Source organism: Sarcophilus harrisii, chromosome 1, assembly GCF_902635505.1.
Source record: "Sarcophilus harrisii chromosome 1, mSarHar1.11, whole genome shotgun sequence".
Classification (NCBI taxonomy): Eukaryota; Metazoa; Chordata; class Mammalia; order Dasyuromorphia; family Dasyuridae; genus Sarcophilus; species Sarcophilus harrisii.
In genome coordinates, this window is record NC_045426.1 from 349,819,671 (window position 1) to 349,841,340 (window position 21,670).

At 35.3% G+C, this 21,670-nt stretch overlaps 1 long non-coding RNA gene across 1 annotated transcript; it reads left to right on the forward strand.

The window, feature by feature from the left end:
• Positions 1-2,562: 2,562 nt before the first annotated feature.
• Positions 2,563-5,410, forward strand: LOC105749327. The gene is made up of 2 exons (XR_001120483.3): positions 2,563-2,985; positions 4,483-5,410. It is a non-coding gene; the product is annotated as an uncharacterized LOC105749327 (long non-coding RNA).
• Positions 5,411-21,670: the final 16,260 nt, after the last annotated feature.

Below are 21,670 nucleotides of genomic sequence, written 5' to 3' on the forward strand. Positions count from 1 at the left end.
TACAGTAGCGTACCTTATAAAATTCTTATGTTCTTCATTTGTTTCAGTTGTATCTGGCTCTTCACATCCTGGTCCACAGAGGTTTATCTTGGCAGAGAAACTGGAGTTGTTTGCCATTTCCTTCTCCGATTCTGAAGGAACTCTTGCCCTATTTTAATGTTAGCCCTTCATCATCGTACAATCCCTTCCAAATGCTCAAAAATCATATACACATATATGTATATTTGTGTGCACTATATACATGCACATAATACATGTATATAAATATGTGTGTGATTTATATATTTATATGTATGTATGATTTAGACAGGACATTTGTTCACATGGTTCACAAGATCCACAGCTATTTGTATTTGTTAATAGTTGATTATATAAGTTTTGGTCTATGTATGCTATGGAACATTATTGTTGTATGAGAAATGATGAGCAGGATGATTTCAGAGAGTTCTGGAGAGACTTACATAAACTGATGCTGAGTGAAGTGAGAAGAATTAGAAGAATATTGTACATAGCAAAAGCAAGATTATACAATGATCAATTCTGATGGATGTGGCTCTTTCCAATGATGAGATGATTCAGGCCGGTTCCAATGATCTTGTCATGAAAAGAGCCATCTACCCCCAGAGAAAGGACTGTGGGAACTGAGTGTGGTTCACAACATAGTATTACCACTTTTTTGTTGTAGTTTGCTTGCATTTTGTTTTCTTTCTCGTTTTTTCACTTTTTGATCTGATTTATCTTGTGCAGCATGGTAATTGTGAAAATATGCATAGAAGAATCTATTCATGTTCAACATAGATTGGATTACTTGCCACCTAGGGGTGGGGTGGGAAGGGAGGGAGAAAAAAAATTGGAACACAAGGTTTTGCAAGGGTGATGTTGAAAATTATCTATGCATGTTTTGAAAATTAAAAAGTTTAAATAAAAACAAATTAATTGTAGCTTTTCCTTTGTTGCTCCAGAAAATCATTCGTCTTTTCTCCATAACATCCTGACAGTCATTTACATCCACTTCTATGAAGATCACTTCTGGGTACTTTTCACAACATGGGATAAAAGAAATGTATTTCTATTAAAGTTCTGCAACTAAAGCAAAAGTATTTTGCAAATACTTGCAAAAAGTATTCATTTGATACCTTCTTCAATACTTTTAGTACTCTCTTGTGATTCTTTCTTTTACCCAAGTTAACAAGTCAGCTTTTGTGATCCCAAAAATATAGTACTTAGGAGATGGAAAATAACCAACTGTCTTGTCTAGGACTATGATGGGGTTTGATTAACTTTTTAAAATGATGACAACTCTTTCCTTCAGTATACTGGCCAAGTTTTTCTATACAGTTTCCAGCTCAGAATCTTTATCTGATGCTTTTCCCATCCTGAACTATTGCTTTGAGCTGTGTCTCCTTTTATTTTGTTTGTGGTTTATTTTCCAAGCCATTTCTCAGGGTAAACCAAATCTTAAATTCTTTTCTTCCTTTTATTTATTTTTTTAAAATTCTCTGGACTCGTAGAGGCTTTAGGATGCTCCCATTACTTTTATTTCTCAATAGTATTTAATTTTTCTAAAAACAAATATAGTTTTCATTTTTGTAAGACTTTGTATTCTAAACTTTTCTCCTCTCCCTTTCCTTCCTCCTCTCCAAGTCAGCAAGCAATCTGATATAAATTAAATATGTGCAGTCCTTTTAAACATTTACCTATTTGTCTTGTGCCAGAAAAATCAGATCAAAAGGGGAAAAAACAAGATTAAAAAACAAAAGGTGAAAATACTATATTTCGATTCACATTCATTCTCTATAGTACTCTTTAGGGAATTAATTGGCATTTTCTTTCCCAAGTCTATTGGAAGTGCCTTGAATCAATGCATTGTTGAGTCAAGTCCATCACATTAGATCGTCACATATTCTTGTTACTCTTTATAGTGTTCTGGTTTTGCTCACTTCACTCAGCATCAGTTTATTTAAGTCTTTCCAGGCTTTTTTTGAAATCAGCCTGCTCCCCAATTTTTTATATAAAGAAATAATACACAATCTTAAATTCTTAAACCAGAAATCTCCTCTTCCCAAGATTGGTTGGTTTATCAGAGCCACATTCATAAGACGTCCCCCACACCAACCACAGACTTTCTGGCCTCTTTTCCCTTCCCAGCCTTAGATAGAAAGCCTCTAAGGAGGGAAAGTACCCTGTCCGCCTTCCCTTCACATCCACACCAGCCTCAAGAAATTCTTCATCGTTTTATGACAAGTTTTCAATTCTCGCCTCTTATCTTTCTTCCTGGATTTAGAGAAGCTTTTTTGGGGGTGGGGGTGGGGGGGGGGGAAGGTAGTTCAGCCCGGGTCTCCCGAATCAGCAAGAACAAAAGCAGCAGTGCATCAGGAAGGAAAAAGGGACAGCTTTGTTCCTGCCATCTCCTCCCCCCACCAAACACTTCCACTGCCCAGGAGCTTGTTCGGGCAAGTCTGGCCCGGAGCCACAAGTGCAGCCGGCCTCCAGTCCACCTACTTCTTTCTTCCCCTAGCGGGAGAGGAAATTAATCCTCCAGTAGTTCAGCTGCTGAGGGAGAAAAAGGACCTAACTTGGCCTTTTTAAGGTTTAATTAAGCGTAGTTGGGGAGAGATGAGGCGGGGCGGATCATGAGAGCTGGGGTGGAAGGGTGGGGAGTAGGTTTCCCTACGTCACTGGGAAAGTCCCTTTTTTGAGTCAGAGCTCCGGGAACCCTAATCACAAGGCAGGAGAAGGTCGCAGCGAGAGCAGCGGAACACTACTTGGGTCTCTAAGCTAACGCGCTCTCCTCTGATCTCGTCCACGTCGCAGGACTGCCCCTGACTCCAGAGACCCTCCAGAGCAAGGATTATCATCCATCTGCTCCCTTTCTGCCTACTCGCCAGAACTTCCGTCTGATCAGGATGTCTGGGCAGAACGAACCAGAATCCCTACCATTAAGTGAGTCCAGTCCTTCGCCTCTGCAACCTGCAGATAAGAAAGGTAGCTGGGTCTGAGATGGGGAAGAGGGACTCGGGTATTGTAAGCGGAGGCCGCTACTTATCGCTCTAGTTTAGCGAGACCTTAGATGTTTTTACAAGTACAAAACTGTGCCTTAAAGCTTTTAAGTGAGGTTTTGCTGATTTGGTGGAGGACCGTTCAAACCCAAGTCCTGTTCAAATCAGCTGAGCCGACGAGCCTTACTCCGGACTTGCGCCTTGATTTCAAAATGGGAAAGAGTCAGATTTCTAATCCAAGAAAGGGAGAGGAAGGTTCTGGAGAAGAGATTGCTGGGGTGGAGGATGGGGGAAAATCGGAGGGGATGGAGTGTCGAGGAGGCTTTCCCGATTCCTGGGTCTGGACCAGTTTGGGGCCCGAGGGAAGGAAGAAATGCTTGGGTCCAGCATAAAAGTTTTTTTAGTCTCCCGCCTCTTGGTTTAACGGGTTGTGAGTCTATTGCAATTTTGTCTCCTTTGTGAAAGAAGTCAATACTGGAGGCTTAGGGATCACTTGTTGAACTTGACCACACTGGGGGTGGGGCGGAGAGATAACAGCCGAGGGAGAAATTTGCTCCGAAGAAATTCAATGTCCAGGCCCTTCGATTTGTTTTTAACCGGATTTTTTTGAGGATTCTTTGGGCTGCAGCAACACCCCGATGTCCAGCACGCATTACCCTCATCCCCAAACACATATATAGTTGGAAAAATAGCAGGAATGGAACTAGCGCCTTCCCTAGATGGGAATAGTGACTGGGTTTATTCATATATAAATGTCTAGTGTATTTTGAGGGCCTTTTCTTTTTGCTCAATAAAACACCCAAAATTTACTTCTTTGCCTTTTAGAAGTTGGAAGTTGTAACTGAGCTCCTCAATTTGTCTTCTGCAAACTAAATATCTAAGGCTGTAAATTATTGTCTTAAAATTGACTGTATCAGACATGTGGTTTTTGTATTCTTTGCTTTTAGAGACACAGATAAATTGGATTTTTCTTAATATGTGGAAAGCTCTTTTGAGCCAGCATGAGAAGTAGGATTTAGAGCTTATAGGGACCTAGGAGTCATTCTTTTCAACCACTGAAAATCAAGAACAAGATAAAAGCCAAAGAGGATGTTTGGAACCTGGAAAGATTTTGTTTAAATCAAGTGCCTCAGCCTTTTAATTTTTAAAAATTTTTCTTTTTTTAGTTCAAATGGATTTTATGGCCTAAATCATGTATTTTCCATTACCATTTACCTAAAATTCTATTCTTTGTTAAAATAACATCTTAAGATGTTTTAAAAATCTTGTTTGAGAATAGCACTAATTTTACCTAGGAAATGAAAATTGATAGAAATATAGAAATTGAAGTTGGTAGAAATGTACAAAATCAATAACTGGATCAGAAAATTGCTGTTATGGTCTTTGTTTTTAGTTGAGAAATTTACTTACAGATATCAAGGCTCCCTCTTCTAATTTTGAACATGTTGAAAATGTTTTTTTGTTTTTTTGTTTTTTTTCCCAGATGGAGAAGTCAATCCGGTTGTTGTTGAAGTGGCCAGACTAATGCAAGAAATTGGAGACAAGCTGTATTTGGAATACCTTCTTCTCAACATGATATGAAGTTGATTTTGGACGATTCTCAATATATTCATATAGTAAAAGGCTTTGAGAGGGGAGCTGTAAAAGTTTAAAAGGAGCTTTAAGAATGCTCATAAGAATATCCATACTAGGAAAAAGTTTTGGAGATTTGTCAGCAACCATTGTTTTCAACCATTGAAAATATAGAGCAAAATGAAAGTCAAAGATGTTTGGAACCTGGAAGGTTTTTGTTCCATTTCAGTATTTTTCACATAAGGTTCAATGTGCAATGTTTACATGTTACTATAGGTACAAATAAGATGTCTACCTTGTGAACAGTGTCTCACCCTCATAAGCAAAGAGATTTCTAATGACAACTGCTTTTGCATGCCAGATAAATGTGGTTCAGTCTGTGTATATTAAGACCATGTAATTTCCAACTAAATGTGATGTTAAAGCCACATTTGGCATCTGCATTCTCCCTGAAACGGTGACTGATTGCTTGGACTGACTAGGTTTCTTTTAGAAAAGTGTTGGTGAATTTTAAGGAAAAGAAAATAAGAATTTGGCAAATTTGAATTGTAGTCAGGAATTCTCTTCTGAAATCAGTAGGAATTTTACATTTTGGACTTTTTCTTGAACAACTGCAGTTTAATTTTGGTTCTGGGAATTGGAGATTTCAAAGAACATTTTTATTTATCTAATTTATAGTTAAAAAGTTTTGATTTTTTTGTATTTATAAAGTGATGTGCTATGTAAATCTATTAATGTATGACATTTATTCATTGTTTGACATGGTACCGCATTAAAATGTTCATGTTATTCTTAAAATGACATGTTGCTGCATTAAAATTATAGCCTCCATTGAGAATGATTTAACTTCCTAAGCCTCGGGTTCTTCTGTAAAATGAGGGTGTTGGATAAGTGTTCCCAAGCTGGACAAATCTCAGTTTCTATTTTAGAGGCCATTTGGAGAGTGAATAAATTTGAAGGGAGCTTATTGAGGGAGGGACATATTTAGGTGGTTAAGTAGTGTGAGTGCTATAATGAATAGAGTAGTGGACCTAAAGTCTGGAAGACACTAACTGTGTAGCCCAGGGCAAGTGATTTAATCCTGTTTGCCTTAGTTTCTTCAGTGTGTAATATAAGCTGTAGAAAGAATTGACAAATCACTCTATCTTTACACTATAACCCCAAATGAGGAAACTGACCTGGACAGGACTCAGCAACAATAGAAGAATTACTTTTCCTGGGAGGAGAGAGCCACATCATTCCTGTGTTTCTTATGTAGATGGAAGGAGAAAGAGATCAAATTTTATAATTAGATGAAGGATTGTCAACTTATCTTCAACCCTTCTGGCAGTCTGGTGTAGCATCTCTGGACTCTTTTCCTTTTATTAATTTTTGGAAATTTTACATTTCTTTTTTTTTATTTAATTGCCTTTTATTTACAGGTTATATGTATGGGTAACTTTACAGCATTGACAATTGCCAAACCTCTTGTTCCAATTTTTCCCCTCTTACTCCCCACCCCCTCCCCCAGATGGCAGGATGACCAGTAGATGTTAAATATATTAAAATATAAATTAGATACACAATAAGTATTCATGACCAAACCGTTATTTTGCTGTACAAATAGAATCAGACTCTGAAATAGTGTACAATTAGCTTGTGAAGGAAATAAAAAATGCAGGTGGGCAAAAATATAGGGATTGGGAATTCAATGTAATGGTTTTTAGTCATCTCCCAGAGTTCTTTCGCTGGGCGTAGCTGGTTCAGTTCATTACTGCTCCATTGGAAATGATTTGGTTGATCTCGTTGCTGAGGATGGCCTGGTCCATCAAAACTGGTCATCATATAGTATTATTGTTGAAGTATATAATGATCTCTTGACCCTGCTCGTTTCACTCAGCATCAGTTCGTGTAAGTTTCTCCAAGCCTTTCTGAAATCATCCTGTTGGTCAGGAAATTTTACATTTCAGTGAAATTCCTCCTTAACGCAATTCATTCAACTGGAGTAGTCAATACAATGAATACAAATCAAAAACCAAACCAAAACAAAAAACCCTTGTTGATTATGTAAACCCAGCCCATTACATTGAAAACCTTTGGTCAATGCTTAAAATCTTTTTTCCTATTTCTAGTCCCCAACTTCCTGCCTGAGCGTTCAACCTTGTGAAGGACTTGAGAAAAGTTACTTTCATTAATGCTGAGGCACATCTGTTATTGAGATATGATGTTCCCCATCTTCCTAACCTCTTAAGTCCACACAAATTTCCATTATAAATGTGTACTATCTGTTTGTTCTACATTCATACAAGAAATATCTTTATTATGCACTTGTTGGTAACACAGAGTTTCAGGACATGAATGCTACATAAGATATGTCTTCACGAGCCAGCTGTCTTATCTCCCAGATTGACCTTTGGCATTGTTTGGGGAGGTAATGTAAAAAGCTAACCTAATAAAGCATTAAAAAAAGAAAAAAAAAAAGCCCTACAAACTGCATTTCATGTTGTTGCAAACCTGCTTTTATTAACGGAAGTACTGTTCAAGTTCAAGAAAAAACTCCAGTGATGTCAGAAGTTATGCAACTCCAATTTTAAGGCAGTTTTTTTTTTAAACCAAAGTAGAAAATTACCTTCAACTACATTGTTAGTAAATAAGTCAAAAGAGCTGTACAAAAATTACCCACAGAAATTATGACTTTTTGCTTATTGTTTTAAACATTAAAGGATTTAAAACTGCACAAGATGTTAGCCAGTTGTGCAGGTAAAAATTGAGGAGCAAGTACTCTGAAAGTAAAGTTAATCTGCATTACTAAACTGTTCTTCAACACTTTTCCTAGCATTTAGAGCAGTACTTGTCACCTTATAGGAGCTTTATAAATACTGATTAATTCATCCTGATTGTATGTTTGTCAGTTTCTGAGGTGTAAATTTTCATACTGAATCTTTTTTTAACAATTGTCTTGCAGAAAGCTGTTGCCTCCAGTGTACCCCTGAAGCTAAGATCATTTTATCCCAATACTTACTTTTACAGGTGGAGAACCTAAGTTTCAGAGAAAGGAACTTGTCTGTGGAAAATGATTTCCCCCCCTCCCCCAATTTTGGCATTCTCCTCTCCTCCCTATCACATCACCACATAGAAATATGATTTGAATTTTTAAAAATTTCATTTATTCCATTTTAAATATATGGAATAAAACAAGCATTTCTATAACACAGTATAATGAAAAAGTTACACACAAACTACACAAAACTATTACATACAATTTATCTTTTAAATACATAATAAAATTATCTTCTCCTGCCCCCCTTTTGTCCTTCCCATTTGAATGCTGAAAAAAAAAAAAAAAGCAATAACATTTTCTCTTGTTCAAGTAGCTTTTGGTGGCTCCAACACTGTACTCATCCCACTCCCAATAAATACTGCTGTTTCGTATTTAATAGCCCTTCATAACTTGGTCTAGACTCTTTCCAAGCTGATTAGGGCTTCTTTTCCTCAGACATTGTACCTTCTCATTCATAGGAACTTTACTGATTCCCTTTAGTTATGAACATACCCAGACTCCATCACTTTGTATTTACTTTGTGCATTTCTGATTTTATTACATGGTTGTATTTTCTCAGTGAGAATATGAACAAACTGCTCTCCTGTCTTCATTCCCCCTGCTGTTAGTGTGGTGAATGGCTAAAATATAATTGGTGCTCATTTTGATTTCTTTTATACCCATCTTCTGATCAACTTTTCATTTGGGCTACTTCAATATGAGCTTAGTTGGGAGGGGAGGGGAAGAAATAATAAGACTCAAAGGGAGGGACAGGGTAGTGATAAAAGTTTAGAGTTGAGAATGGAATTAATATTGATAATATGAACATGGTGTGACCTCTCAGAATACTCTGAATCAATGTTATAATATTAGTATAATTTTCTTTCTACATTACCCTAAAGAAGACAACAGGAAATGGTATCTTTTTTTTTTCTATTACAGATAAGATTTTTAGTTAATATGGCACAGTGCAAATAAAATTGCACCCTGCTAGTGCATAACCACCTCTGATTAAAGATGTCATAAAATGAGAGAAATGTGTTTGTATGTGTAAAAGTAATATACTGATTATAAAACTGTAATGGCCTGATCCTAGACTCTAGACTTGGTCATTGGACACTAGGTTGAGCTTTGATGTGTGTGTATATGTGTGTGTGTGTGTGTGTGTGTGTGTGTGTGTTTTGAGGGAGGGGGAGGAGACAAAGGAAATCCCTGAATGCCAGAAGTTATTAGAGAGCTGTTTAAGAATCTGTAAATTATTAAGGAGGATGAATCTCACAGATAAGCATGAAATCATCTCTGAGTTGGAAAAATAGCTTCTAGGGGAAAGTAGTGAGAGAATAACTCTTGGCTCTGTGGTCTTGGCCACAAGTTTGCATTAAAAATGCAATTAAGTGCTGGTATCTCTTACTTCAGAACTCTCCTTGGTTTACATTTTTGATATTTATCCTCTCTCTGATGAACTGGATTAATTTGACAAAGTGACTTTGAAGTCAGTAAATATTTTCATCTCTTTTTATAGATTATTAACTGAAATCTTAACAGATAGGTCACACAGGTCCTGTTTATCAGAGTATTTCTTTTTTTTTTTTTTTTTTTTTTTTTTTTTTTTTTTTTTTTTTTTTTTTTTTTTTTTTTTTTTTTATTTAATAGCCTTTAATTTACAGGATATATACATGGGTAACTTTACAGCATTAACAATTGCCAAACCTCTTGTTCCAATTTTTCACCTCTTCCCCCCCCCCACCCCCTCCCCTAAATGGCAGGATGACCAGTAGATGTTAAATATATTAAAATATAACTTAGATACACAATAAGTATACATGACCAAAACATTATTTTGCTGTACAAAAAGAATCAGACTCTATCAGAGTATTTCTACAAAGTTCTACTGACAATTAGAAGTAAGCTAAGGAAATAGGGCCCAGAGTTGGGGGGGGGGGGGAAGTGCTAGATTTAGAGTTTTAAGACCTGAGTCAGAAGCCTAATTTCCTTTTTTGCTACTTAGGTAATCTTGGGGCATCATTTAATCCCTCTAGGCCCAGTTTCCTGTTTCTAAACTGAGTGAGTAGTAAAAGACTTCTAAATCCCCTCCAATCTAAATATATGACCTAGTTCACCTCACTAAAGAACCACAAGTTTCCTTTCTAATAATTGGAATAAATAACAATAATTGTGTTTACTATATTTTCAAAGTACTCTTGCCCCTGCTTACAAGAACATGTCATTAAAACCACAAGTTCAATGGTGAACCTTTTTACCTTCCTACATCACAAAATGAACTTAGAGTTCATTTTCCCCTTCAGATTACTTGGAAACATTTCAGTCTGTAAAAGATTTTATTTGTAAACATTTCCTTGGCTAAGTTTCAAATCGGTGTCATAAAGTCAATAAATCTTGGTTCAGCCTCTCCCACTTTTGGAGAGCATTGTTATTGCTTCACTAAGCCTCTCTGGTCATAAACAGTCCTTTCTGTACAATGGAAGGCTAATTCAACATTCATATTCATGTCACTGCAGTCATTGAACAATGTCAGCCTAGTCCCTAGCCTGTCTCCTGGAGAGCTCAGCTGGACCTTATTGCTACGGAGCAGAAGAACTGGTTGTTTTATGAAGCTTCAGATCTTTGAGTTGGGAGAGAAAAGAGAGTCGGTTGATGAAGGAGAAAAGGAGTGTGCAGGAACTTGCAAAGAAACATAAAACAGCTGTCGGCTTAGTCAATCAATAAACATTTGTTAATGCTTACTTTGTTTCAGGTGCTTGACATCTTAAGTACTGTGGATGCAAAAAGAGGCAAAAGATAGTCCCTGCCCTCACAGATTTTACAATCTAATAGGAGAGACAGCAAGAAAATAAATATGTACAAAACAAAACTACTTACAGGATAAATAGGAGATAATTACTTACCTGAGGGAAATTAACCTTAAATTGAAGAGATTAGGGAAGGTTTCCTGTGGAAGGTGGGATTTTAGTTGGGATTTAAAGTGCTAAATTAGTGAATAGTCAAAGTGGAGGAGAGACAGCATTTAAGGTATGAGGGGACAGCCAGAAAAAATGTCCAGAACCTATAGAATGGTAAGTCTTGTTCATGGAACAGTCAGAACATCTGTCTCCCTTAATTAAAAGTATTTTGTAAAAGGTGTAAGAAGACTGGAGAGGTAGGAAGAGGCTAAGGACTTTGAATAACAAAAAGCACTTTTTGTATTTGATTCTAGAGGCAATAGGGAGTCACTGGAGTTTATTGGGTAAGAGAGTGACATGACTGGGCATATGCTTCAGGAAAATTACTTTAGTAGCTAAATGGAGGATGGATTGAAACGGACAGAAACTTGGGGCAGACAGACCCACCATCAGGCTTGCAATTATCAAAGCATTAGAGTATTAGCAGGATCAGAATAGAGAAAGGGCAACTAGGAAGATTTGCCAAAATGAAAATAATAGGACTTGGCAATATATTGGATATTAAGTTGAGAGATAGTGAGGAATTCAGAAATGCCTCTCAGATTGTGAATCCGAGGGACTGGGAGGAAAGCATTACTCTCTTGGGTCATAGGAAAGGATGGAGAAGATTTAGGGAAAAGCTAATGAGCTCAGTGTTGGAAATGTAGCTGGACAGCTAGTTCAGGATGTCTGAAGGGCAGTTGGAGATGTTAGATTAGAGGTCTACTAAGAGTTTGGGGCAGGATATGTAGATCTGAGAATTTTTGGCCTTGAGATAGTAATTAAATCTGTGAGAGCAAACAGGATCATTCAGTGAAGTAGTAATGAGGGAAAGTAAAACTCCATCCTAGATAGAACCACGTGGGATACTTACCATCAGAGGGACCATGCTGGGGACCTAACAGGGACCTTGAAGGTTTGAGTTCCAGCTTTGTCACAAATTAGTCATGTGACCTTGAACAAATCACTAGATTAAAATTTAGAGACTAGAATTAGGTCATAATACTCCTTCAGAAATTTTTATTGCAAGTATTGGTTGGTTTGATCATTTAAATACTCCTAGATTTAGGATCCAGGGGGATCTCTATGGCAGTATTGGCATAAACAGGAGTTTAATAAATGTTTTTTTTAATCGAGTACACTAAATTGTCTCTCTTTGTTTTCTTCATTACTATGCCATTAGAAATCTGTTTATTTACTCTGGTGACTTAAAACAGCAATAATATGTATGAATCACCAGGATATTTTTATCAAAATACTACAAAGAAAAAAATCTCTTCACAGAAGGAAGTATTTGGTAATCCCCTAATCTTTGGTCACCTGAGTTTTATGAGTTTCTAGGAGTGGCAAAAATTTCAGTTTTAACAGGATAGCTCAATTATAGCATATTGGAAAGGGGAAAGGCTGCTATGAGGGATTGTTTTATATCTATGACATCTTTATATCTATCTCTATCTACATATCCATATATATGTATATGTATAATCCTTTGGTATTGTTTAGTCTAAGATTTATATATATATAATCCCTTTGAACTTACTTTGGCATTGCTTAGGTATGACTGACTTTTGGGAAAGGGGTTGGGAGGAAAAGGGTTTCCTGGTGCATTTCCAGAAAGGAAAATCATAAAGAGGGGCAAATCATTCAAATTTCACATATTTTACTAAGGTTTCTTCATTTTTTATGGGTCATTCATACATGTGTATGTGTGTGTGTGTGTTTGTGGAAAATCAATAGTGATTTAGGGCATTTTTTCATATGAATAGGGATGGCTTTAATTTCTTCATCCGAAAGAGTCTGTTCATATCCTTTGTCAATTACCAATTTATCAATTTGGAGAATTGTTTGTATTATAAACTTCAGCTAATTATCTATATATTTTTAGAAATGAGGTCTTTATCAGAGCCTTTGAATGTAAAAAAAATTTCCCCCCTCCCCAGTTTTCTGCTTCCCTTCTAATCTTGGCTGCATTGGTTTGGTTTGTACAAAATCTTTTTAATTTAATATAATCAGAATTATCCATTTTGCATTTCCTAATGTTCTCTAGTTCTTTGATCATAAATTTCTTTCTTCACCACAGAACTGAGAAGTAAGCTGTCGCTTGTTCTTCCAATTTGCTTATAGTATCGTCCTTTATGTTTAAATCATGAACCCATTTGACCTTATTTTGGTATAGTGTTAGGTGTTGGTTAAAGCCTAGTCAGAATTTAACTTTTTTTTCTTTTCTTAGGAAATATTTTTTAATTGATTAATTAATACAATGCAATGAGAAGGGTGATTTTTCTTCTACATTTCCTTATATTTTAAATAATAGCTTTTTATTTTCAAAATATGTGCAAAGAGGGGCAACTAGGTGGCACAGTGGATAGAGCACCAGCCCTGAAGTCAGAAGAACCTGAGTTCAAATGTGGCCTCAGATACTTAACACTGCCTAGCTGTGTGACCCTGGGCACTCAACCCCAATTGCCTCAGCAAAAAAAAAATTATATATATATGCAAAAATGGTTTTTACCATTCACCTTGTTCCAAATTTTTTCTCTCTCCTGTTTTCCTATCCCCTTCCATAGACAGCAAGTAATCCAATATATGTTAAACATGTGCAATTCTTCTATACATATTTCCACAATTCTCATACTGACAAAGAAAAATTGATTCAAAAAGAGAAAAGAATGACAAAGAAAACAAAAAGCAAGCAAACAACAGCAAAAAAATGTGAAAATACTATGTTATGATCCACATTCAGTACCTACAGTCCTCTTTCTGGATGCAGATGGCTCCATCACAAGTCTATTGGAATTGGCTTGAATCACCTTATTGTTGAAAAGAGTCATCAGAATTGATCATCGAATTATCTTTTTGCTGTGTACAATGTTCTCTTATTGTACTCATCTCACCTAGCATCAGTTTATGCAAGTCTCTCCAGGCTTTTCTGAAATAATCCAGCTAACTGCTTCTTATAGAACAATAATATTCCATAACAGAATTTACATTTCTAAGAAAGCAGAAAAACAATATGGCTTTAAAGTATCTAAAGACCTCCTAACAATTTTTATTGAGTGATAATACAGAAGATTTTAAGTTAAAATGAATTTTTATTTATTAGTTTAGAAATTTTTGAACTCTGAGAAATCATAAACATCACTTTAAGTCATTTTAGCAGACAAATAAGAAAGTACAGGTGACTAAAGCTGCTTTCAAAGACTAATTTTCAATTTATTTTAGTCCAACTGTTGATAAACATTTCAAAAACAATAATATTTCATTTAGAGCATCCTTGATTTTAGATAATGGCCCAGGTCATCAACTAATCAGTTCATTATGTGAGAATGTGAGCATGCTTAGAGATGTGAATAAAACTGCACCTACCATTATATGTACAAAAATGTAAAGAAAGAGAATTTAAAGGAAGTTCAGTTTATACTGCTAGAATATTTTATATAACAATGACAGTATTTTCATTATATTGTCAATGTAGGCTTCTCTTACATGTGATTCAGTAATTTTAAATTGCTTAAATTTTGTTTTCTAAAAAGTTGTTTTGTAATAAACTTGAATAAGAAATATATTTTTATTATCCTTTGCTATTCCATTACATTAACAAACAGATAAAAACTTATATTTTCATTGAGTTGACAGTATTTTGGGGGAAGTTATCTGGCTTTCCAAAAGAACTACATTGTAGAGAACAAAACTAATTTAGATGCATAAATTCTGCTATATGTTGTCATGCAGCCTAAAAAAATAATTTACTAATTTATAGCTATTTACAAATAGAATGTATTAGAAAGATTGAACTTAAAATATATTTCTTTTATTGGCAGATTTGGTATAAGGTTAAAATAATTTTTACTTTTTTCTTCTCATCTATTCTCTCCCTTTCCCCATCTCCACAGGTATCATATGCTAGGATATATGGCAATACCAAGGGTAGACAAATGAGAGACTAGAAGACACAATCTATCCTTGAGTCTATTGGAGATATTAAATTCACACACTTGGACCAGAGGACAATTCATGCCATAGTATGAGCCAAATAAGTACTACAGAAAATGTGAACTTTATTTAGAAGAGAGAATGATCATTTGGAACAGGATAACGTTTTGGGAGGAGGTAGCATTTGAATTGGGCTCTGAAAAACAAATAGGTTGTAGATGGCTGAAGTGGGCAGAGAAAAGCATTTTAACAGGAGGGAGAAACATGAACATCGGCAGAAATAAGTTTGTCTTGGGCAAGAGATGCTTAGGAGATTGGACAGTCTGAAGAGGAAGACATATTCACATCTCAATGTCTGCATGAATCAGTTTCCTCCAGATGCTTCACAACAACAAAAAAAGGGAGGCTAGCTAAATCAATTTTTTGCCGTGATTAATTTTTTCCCAGTTGTTGAACCTGGGTAATATCCTGTGGATCTTTGAAACATTTAGATTCCTCTAATTTTGGGAGATAGAAAGGGATAGACATAGAGACGAAGAGAGAAGGAGAGAGAGACAGAGAGAGACAGAGAGAGACAGAGAGAGAGAAGAGACAGAGACTGAAATGTATAAGCAGTATTTGAAATTCACTACTAGCCTAGTAGTTCTATCCTCATATCCCTGTAAGAAAAGTGTTAGATTCATTATACTGGGTAATATCCAATCTTTTTTTGAACCATTAAATTTATTTATTTTATTATTAAAGTTTTTTATTTTCAAAACATATGCATAGATAATTTTCAACATTCACCCTTACAAAACCTTGTGTTCCAAAATTTTTCCTTTCCTTCCTTCCACCCCTCCCCTAGATGACAAGTAATCCAACATATATTAAATGTGTAATTCTATACATGTTTCCACAATTACTTTGCTACGCAAGAAAAATCAAATCAAAAAGAAAAAAAATAAGAAAAAACAAAAATGCAAGCAAACAACAAAAAAAGTGAAAATGCTATGTTGTAATCCACACTCCATCCCCATGGTCCTTTCTCTGGGTGTAAATGGCTCTCTTCATCCCAAGATCATTGGAACTGGTTTGAATCATCTCATTGTTTAAAAGATCCACGTCCATCAGAATTGATCATCATATAATCTTGCTGTTGCTGTGTTCAGTGATCTCCTGTGAACCACTATATTTAGAGCCTGACAGCTCCACTGTCCAGTAATTCCAGGAGCAAGAAGCAGTGATATGTAGCCTTTCCCTATTTAGGTAAGCCTACATCATGGCTTATTGCTTGATAATGTACCATGGAAGGCACCGAGCACCTTGGTAGCAAACTTCCCTGTACTAATCAGGATGCCAGGCTTGAAGATAATCACAATCATGATTATGGTCTATGGTTACTAGGCCAAGGAATCTATCTGGAGGTTGATGCTGAGGAGGAGCATTGTTTTGAGTTGAGTTGGCCAACTTGGCATCCCACACTCCATGAAAAGCATGCAATGCTTAGAAATTAAACTAGAATTCCATATTTATTACATATTTACTATATACTAAGTACTGTGTATAGCACTGTTTTGTTCTTAATCTGTCCTGCATCTTTCAAGGCATTTTTCCTCATAGGTAATGCAAAGCCCTGGGACTTAAAGTAGGGAGGAATAAGGGACTGAGGGTAGGGTGAGGTAAGAACCTGGTCCGGTGTTCTGAATTTTTTTTAATTAATTTTTTTCTATTAACAAAAATCTGCTTTGTATCTCTCCCATCTCTCCCAATCCCACTGAGAAAGAAAGAAAAAATAAAACCCCTATTATAAACATGTAGAGGCAAACCAAATCCCACCAATCCCAAATATATATATATATATATATATATATATACATGGATAATTTTTGACATTCACTCCTGCAATACTCTATGCTCTAATTTTTTCCCCTCCCTTCTCCCCACCCCCTTCCCCAGTTGGTAAGTACCTCTCTCACTTCTTTGCCAGAGGTGGGAATGGGGAACACCTGAAAACTTTCCCAGTCCTTAATTCAGATAACTTTCATCTTCCTCTCCGGCTTTCCCCCACTTTCCCCCAGGTAGTTGGGACTAAGTGATTTATTCAGGTTCTCATACTTAAGAATGATTGCGTCTGAGGCGGAATTTGAACTCAGATCTTCCTGACTTCGGGCCCAGTGTTCTATTTCATTGTGCCATCTGGTTCTCCCTTTTCCTCTTTTTAATATTTACTATTTCTCTTGTATGAAGCCATTTGTACATATTTGGTTACATGTTTTCCCTGATTAGATCATGATTTCCTCAAAAGCTTTTGACTTTCTTTATATCTCCAGAGCTTAGCTCTGTGTCTGTAACATAATAGCCAATAAATAAATGTTTACTGACTGACAGATAACATTCTTTATATTGTCAAACATGGTGGCTATATTGGCTAGATTTGCTAAATTGACCCCTTTCTACCATCCTTCCCCTCCACCTTTTTAAAAATAAAGGCTGGAAGAGGGGAGTTGTTCAATTATTTTTCTTCATGTTGCATTCTTTGTAATCCCAGTTGAGGTTTTCTTGGTAAAAATACTAGAGAGGTTTGCCATTTTCTTTCTTATCTCATTTGACAGATGAGAAAATTGATGCAAACAAGATAAGTGTCTTGCCCAGGGCCATACATCTGATAAGATTTGCATTCAAGTCTTCTTGATTTCAATCCAGACACTGTATCACTGCTGGGTCATCTAGCTGCCTCCCTAGGGAGAGGTGAGATGTACTCAGAAATGAATATGATGTAAAAACAAATGAGACCTTTATAAACATTTTAAAATAGTAGTTCAACATTTTAAAATATTAGGCCCTAAGTAATGGGGTCTAACAAGTCTTGTTTTTTTTATTAAACCCCAATGGAGATTGGTGCTTTGTCTATAATTTTTAACCTCTTTGAGGACACAGTGCAATTTTTTCCAGGCAAAGTAATTTCCTAAGTCCCAGCCCAAATATCAATTTCCTAATCTCCTTTAATCCTAGGTGATATTATTTTGTGGATGAGCTCTAGTTTATTCTATACCTAGCTTGTTCCTAAATAGTTTTTTGCATTTTGTCTCTCCCCCATTAGATTTTGAGAGCAGAGACTGTATTGTGCCTTTCTTTGTAACCCCATCTTTTAGCACAGTGTCTAGCAAATAGTAGGCATTTATTAGGCAAATAACAGTCATTCATTTTCCTGAGTTTAAATTAGTCCTTAGACTGCTTACTCGGTGTGTGACTATGGCAAGTCACTTAAACCTGTTTGCCTCAGTTTCCTCATTTGTCAAATGAGATGGAGAAGGAAATGGCAAATCACTCCACTATCTTTCCTAAGAAAATCCCAATGGGGTCATGAAGAGTACGATACTACTGAAAATGACTCAACAACAGTGATATAATGCTTGTTGACTATAGACTTTATGTATTTACTGACTATTTAAAGACTTTCCCCCTTTTCTTTCTTATCTTCTTGGCTGTATTTCAGAAAGGTCAGTCTTGATGTTTACTTTATCATAGGGGGAAGGTTTTTATAAATGTCAAATGAAAAACTTAAGCATTTTAGTAATATAGACTTGTTATTAAATATATTTTTACTCTTTAACAATTAAATACTAGTATATGTCCTAATAATCTGCAATCATTTAAGAGCAAGTTTATTACTTTGGGGGTACATTTGGTAGGCTGCTGTCTTTGAGAGAAAGAAAGATTTCATCTAATAAAGAGAAATTGCTTTTAAAATTCCCCCAGTCAAAATATACTAAGGGTGAAAGCTAAATTCAGGGCTTCTTAAAATTTGTTTCCACAGCTTGTCAAAGAGGTAAATAATTACATCATATTATTGAACTATTTGTTTTAATTTGCATTTCTCTAATCAATAGTGATTTAGAGCATTTTTCATATGACTATAGATGGCTTTAATTTCATCACACGAGAATTGTACATTCATATCCTTTGACCATTTATCAATTGGGGAATGACTTATATTCTTATAAATTTGACACAGTTCTTTATATATTTTAGAAATGAGACCTTTATCAGAAACACTGGCTGTAAAGATTATTTCCCAGCTTTGTACTTCTCTTTTAATCTTGTTTCCGGTGGTTTTATTTGTGCAAACCCTTTTTAATTTAATGAAATCAAAGTTGTCCATTTTGCCTTTCATAATGTTCTTTGATTCTTTGGTTATAAATTCTTCCCTTCTCCTAAGATCTGAAAAGTAAATTATCCCTTGCTCTCCTAATTTGTTTATGGCATTATTCTTTATACCTAAATCATATACCCATTTTGACTTTATTTTGGTATGAGGTGTGAGATGTGGGTCTATGCCAAATTTTTGACATATTATTTTCCAGTTTTCCCAGCAATTTTTGTCAAATAGTAAGTTCTTGTTACAGAAGCTGGAATTTGGGAATTGATCAAATACTTGGTTACTATAGTCATTGACTATTGTGTTGTATATCTAATCTATTCCCTGATCCATCACTCAGTTTCTCAGTCAGTACCAAATGGTTTTGATGACTATTGCTTTATAATGGAGTTTTAGGTCTAGAAATGTGGGCTTTAGCAGTAAGAAAAGAAAAAGAAAGAAATCAGAATAGTCAGCAAGGTAATAAAATGATCACTCTTTGCACATGATACTTAGAAAATCTTCCAAAAACCTACTAGAAACAATTTACAGCTTTAGCAAAGTTGTAGGATATAAAATAAATCCACACAAATCATCAGCATTTCTATTTATTACTGACAAAGCCCATCAGCAAGAGATAGAAAGAGAAATTCCATTTCAAATAACTATAGGCAAAATAAAATATTTGGGTGTCTGCTTGCCAAGACAAACCCAAGAACTCTATGAGCACAATTACAAAACACTTCTCACACAAATAAAGTCAGATTTAAACAATTGGAAAAATATCAATTGCTCATGAGTAGGCCAGGTTAATAAAATAAAAATGACAATTCTGCCTAAAGTGGTCTACTTGTTCTACCAATCAAACTGCCAAAAAAAATTATTTTATGGAACTAGAAAAAATAATGACAAAATTCATCTGGAAGAACAAAAGGTCAAGAATATCAAGGGAATCAGTGAAAAAAAAAAAGACAAAGGATAGTGACTTAGCAGTATCAAATCTAAAACTATATTGTAAAGCAGCAGTCACCAAAACCATTTGATACTGGCTAAAAATAGACTAATGGATCAATGGAATAGATTGGATACATACAACAAAATAATCAAGGCCTTTAGTAATCTAGTATTTGATAAACCCCTATGAAGCAAAAGTCCAAACACTTCCTAGCTGTGTGACCTTGGGCAAGTTTGCCTCAGTTTACTCATCTGTAAAATGAGATGGAAAAGGAACAGCAAAATATTCCAGTATCTTTGCCAAGAAAACCTCATAGGAGGTCAAGAAATTTTCATGCTTGAACAACATTTAATGCCTAACCTGTCCTTTCCAATTGAATGCTTCCACAAAACAAGGAATAATTAAACAAAACAAATTAACACCTGGTCAGGAAGGATAATATAGCTTTTAAAATTCAATTAAAACAATTTTTAACTTAACAAGCAATTTTTAAGCAACTTACTGGTTGCTAGAAGTGTACTAGGCCCTTGTGATATGAGGGAAAAAATGGAAAAACTACTAGTTCCCTACCCTCAAGATTTTATCTGAATGAAAAAAAGGAGTATATTTATAAAGAAAAATAAATAAGAAAATAATTTGAGGAAAAAGGAAGCATTAACTCTAGGAAAATACCTAAAATTCTTAAATTCTATTGAAGGTCAAAAGCAGGCCTGTGTATTTAAATTTTCTTAAAAATTCATTTTACTTTAATTTTAATTTATGGAATAAAATAAGCATTTCCATATCATAATATTATAAAAAAAGATTGCACTTGAAACTGCAAATCTATTTTGTACCATTTACTATTCCTATTAAATAGATAATAAAAATATGTAAATATTTTTTCTCTTCCCTCTCCTTAACACACGCATATACATATGTATGATTATTAATATATATCTTTAAAATTATTCTATACGTTCCATTTATTGGTTCTTTCATATATCTTTTTTAACTCAAGGGACTAAAGCAGTAACAGGAGATGTTCTTGGAGCTTTTTCCTTCCAATAAGGCTGGCACATCTAATCAGCTATTAAAATTTTCTATTGCTTTCCTATCTCCTCAAAACTGACCATGGTTAGAAGGTATGGTCCTTCCTATAATTCTTCCAAACCTAAAATTATTAGAATTTTTTGTAAACATTATGTTTGTAAACAAATCTTTAGCTAGTGTTTGGCCCTCTTTCCCCTGGGGTAGATTAAATATCCTCACATTTCACAATGGGTAGTTAAGGTGTTAATGAATGACATTTTGGCCTGTGGGGAAGCTCTCTAGCTCTTAGGAACTATATTAACGAATTAGAATATGAAATGAAGGAGAGGGAAGAAAAGTGTGAAACCTAATGAAGAGAGTACTTTTTAAAATTGTGCTTTAGTTATGAAAAAAGTGAGATGCAAACAATGGATCACTGGGGTTTCTGAACTGAAAAACAATTGGGAAAGGGATTTAGCTGACATGAACTTAATTTCTTGTGTTGTGTTTGTGTTACACCCCAGCTTTTCTGCCCGATATTTTGGGTAGGCATTGTTATATGTTATAAAATTTGGAAGAGATGATCAATTGATGGCTAGATAGAGAAATAATTAGGTGTTTAGGGAGGAGGGGGAGAGAGAGAGAGAGAGAGAGAGAGAAAGAGAGAGAGAGAGAGAGATGCAGACAGAGAGGATAAAGAATTTAATAACCAGTTGTGGTGTGACTTGGACTGTGCTAAACCTCAGAGATACAAATACAATCACATAATACAAATAGCTTTCTTTCTAATGGGGGAGAACAACACATTTAAAGGTGCTGGAAAGCAGGTGGAGTATAAGAAAGGGAACACAGCTTTATGGGGGCAAATGCCATAGAAACAGAGGAGATGGGGTACAGTTTATTTTCACATTTCTACTTTCCTTTATTAGAATTTCTACTAGTAAGATATAAATATAATGGACTTGTCAGATATAAAGAGATCTGGGTTTCTTTTTTTATAAAAATGGAGTTAACATTGATAAAATTATCAATATGATTACTGAAATTGTTAATGCCTAATGTGACATGTGACACTTCCTTAAATGATCCTTATAATGTTGGCATTTAAGGTCAATGTTGAAA